Below are 3,730 nucleotides of genomic sequence, written 5' to 3'. Positions count from 1 at the left end.
TTTATTTCCTTCTCTTCTCTGTTTGCTGTGGCTAAAACTTCCAAAACTATGTTGAATAAGAGTGGTGAGAGTGGGCAACCTTGTCTTGTTTCTGATCTTAGTGGAAATGCAATCAGTTTTTCACCATTGAGGATGATGTTGGCTGTGGGTTTGTCATATATGGCCTTTATTATTTTGAAGAAAGTTCCCTCTATGCCTACTTTCTGGAGGGTTTTTATCATAAATGGGTGTTGAATTTTGTCAAAAGCTTTCACTGAATCTATTGAGAGGAACATATGGTTTTTCTCCTTCAATTTGTTAATATGGTTTATCACATTGTTTGATTTGCATATATTGAAGAATCCTTGCATTCCTGGAGTAAACCCCACTTGATCATGGTGTATGATCCTTTTAATGTGCTGTTGGATTCTGTTTGCTAGTATTTTGTTGAGGATTTTTGCATCTATGTTCATCAGTGATATTCACCTGTAGTTTTCTTTCCTTGTGACATCCTTGTCTGGTTTTGGTGTCAAGGTGATGGTGGCCTCATAGAATGAGTTTGGGAGTGTTCCTCCCTCTGCTATATTTTGAAAGAGTTTGAGAAACATCGGTGTTAGCTCTTCTCTGAATGTTTGATAGAATTCACCTGTGAAGCCATCTGGTCCTGGGCTTTTGTTTGTTGGAAGATTTTTAATCACAGTTTCAATTTCAGTGCTCGGGATTGGTGTTCATATTTTCTATTTCTTCCTGATTCAGTCTTGGCAGGTTGTGCATATCTAAAAATTTGTCCGTTTCTTCCAGGTTGTCCATTTTGTTGACACAGAGTTGCTTCTAGTAATCTCTCATGATCTTTTGTATTTCTGCAGTGTCAGTTGTTACTTCTCCTTTTTCATTTCTACTTCTATTGATTTGAGTCTTCTCCCTTTTTTTCTTGATAAGGCTGGCTAGTGCTTTATCAATTTTATCTTCTCAAAGAACTAGCTTTTAGGTTTATTGATTTTTGCTACTGTTTCCTTCATTTCTTTTTCATTTATTTCTGATGTGATTTATATGATTTCTTTCCTTCTGCTAACTATGGGGATTTTTGTTCTTCTTTCTCTATTTGCTTTAGGTGCAAGGTTAGGTTCTTTATTTGAGATGTTTCCTGTTTCTTAAGGTAGGATTGTATTGCTGTAAACTTCCCTCTTAGAACTGCTTTTGCTGCATCCCATAGGTTTTGGGTCGTCATGTCTCCACTGTCATTTGTTTCTAGGTATTTTTTAATTTCCTCTTTGATATCATCAGTGATCACTTCGTTATTAAGTAGTGTATTGCTTAGCCTCCATGTGTTTGTATTTTTTACATATCTTTTCCTGTAATTGATATCTAGTCTCATAGTGTTGTGGTCAGAAAAGATACTTGATACAATTTCAGTTCTGTTAAATTTACCAAGGCTTGATTTGTGACCCAAGATGTGATCTATCCTAGAGAATGATCCATGAGCACTTGAGAAAAATGTGTATTCTGTTGTTTTTGGATGGAATGTCCTATAAATATAAATTAAGTCCATGTTGTTTAATGTATCATTTAAAGCTTGTGTTTCATTATTTATTTTCATTTTGGATAATCTGTCTGTTGGTGAAAGTGGGGTGTTAAAGTCCTCTACTATGAATGTGTTACTGTCAATTTCCCCCTTTATGGCTGTTAGTACTTGCCTTATGTATTGAAGTACTCCTATGTTGGTTGCATAAATATTTACAACTGTTATATCTTCTTCTTGAATCGATCCCTTGATCATTATGTAATGTCCTTCTTTGTCTCTTCTAATAGTCTTTATTTTAAAGTCTATTTTGTCTGATATGAGAATTGCTACTCCAGCTTTCTTTTAGTTTCCATTTGCATGGAATATCTTTTTCTTCCCCTTACTTTCAGTCTCTATGTGTCTCTAGGTCTGAAGGGGATGTCTTATAGACAGCATATATATATGAGTCTTGTTTTTGTATCCATTCAGCCAATCTGTGTCTTTTGGTGGGAGCATTTAGTCCATTTACATTTAAGGTAATTATCAATATGTATGTTCCTATTCCCATTTTCTTAATTGTTTTTGGTTCATTATTGTAGTTCTTTTCCTTCTCTTGTGTTTCTTGCCTAGAGAAGTTCCTTTAGCATTTGTTGTAAAGCTGGTTTGGTGGTGCTGAACTCTCTCAGCTTTTGCTTGTCTGTAAAGGTTTTAATTTCTCCATCAAATGTGAATGAGATTATTGCTGGCTGGACTAATCTTGGTTGCAGATTTTTCTCCTTCATCACTTTAAATATGTCCTGCTTGTCTCTTCTGGCTTGCACAGTTTTTGCTGTAAGATCAGCGGTTAACCTTATGGAGATTCCCTTGTGTGTTATTTGTTGTTTTTCCCTTGCTGCTTTTAATATGCTTTCTTTGTATTTAATTTTTGACAGTTTGATGAATATGTGTCTTGGCATATTTCTCCTTGGATTTATCCTGTATGGGAATCTCTGTGCTTCCTGAACTTGATTAACTATTTCCTTTCCCATATTAGGGAAGTTTTCAACTATAATCTCTTCAAATATTTTCTCAGTCCCTTTCTTTTTCTCTTCTTCTTCTGGAACCCCTATAATTCGAATGTTGGTGCATTTAATGTTGTCCCAGAGGTCTCTGAGACTGTCCTCAGTTCTTTTCATTCTTTTTTCTTTATTCTGCTCTGCAGTAGTTATTTCCACTATTTTATCTTCCAGGTCACTTATCCATTCTTCTGCCTCAGTTATTCTGCTATTGATCCCATCTTGAGTGTTTTTAATTTCATTTATTGTGTTGTTCATCATTGTTTGTTTCATCTTTAGCTCTTCTAGGTCCTTGTTAAATGTTTCTTGCATTTTGTCTATTCTATTTCCAAGATTTTGGATCATCTTTACTATAATTATTCTGAATTCTTTTTTTTGGTAGACTGTCTATTTCCTCCTCATTTGATAGGTTTGGTGGGTTTTAATCTTACTCCTTCATCTGCTGTGTGTTTTTCTGTCTTCTCATTTTGCTTATCTTACTGTGTTTGGGGTCTCTTCTTTTCAGGCTGCAGGTTCGTAATTCCCGCTGTTTTTGGTGTCTGTCCCCAGTGGCTAAGTTTCGTTCAGTGGGATGTGTAGGCTTCCTGGTGGAGGGGACTAGTGCCTGTGTTCTGGTGGATGAGGCTACATCTTGTCTTTCTGGTGGGCAGGTGCGCGTCTGGTGGTGTGTTTTGTGGTGTCTGTGGACTTATTATGATTTTAGGCAGTCTCTCTGCTAATGGATGGGGTGTGTTCCTGTCTTCCTAGTTGTTTGGCATAGGGTATCCAGCACTGTAGCTTGCTGGTCATTGATTGAAGCTGGGTGTTGGTTTTGAGATGTAGATCTCTGGGAGATTTTCGCTGTTTAATATTATGTGGAGCTGGGAGGTGTCTTGTGGATCAGTGTCCTGAAGTTGGCTCTCCCACCTCAGAGGCACAGCACTGACTCTTGTCTGGAGCACCAATAGCCTTTCATCCACACGGTAACGTGTCTGCAGTTGGAGGCCTCAGTTTCTTGCCACATGGATCTCTCCTTAGGGCTGCTTGAGTGTCCTCATGGCATGGCAGCTGGTCTACCCCAGGATGAGTGATAGTCAACTAAAATTTTTGGAGCAGCTGCTAGATGCCTGGCCCTGTTTGGCGTTCAGCAGTGATCAAGACAGGAAGAGACCAGCTTTCATGAAACATGTAGTGGGGAGGAGAGATGGGTGCAACT

The sequence above is a fragment of the Lipotes vexillifer genome, unplaced genomic scaffold (assembly GCF_000442215.2).
Source record: "Lipotes vexillifer unplaced genomic scaffold, Lipotes_vexillifer_v1.1 scaffold152, whole genome shotgun sequence".
Lineage (NCBI taxonomy): Eukaryota > Metazoa > Chordata > Mammalia > Artiodactyla > Lipotidae > Lipotes > Lipotes vexillifer.
The sequence above is the reverse complement of the archived record's forward strand: the minus strand, read 5'-3'. Positions refer to the sequence as shown.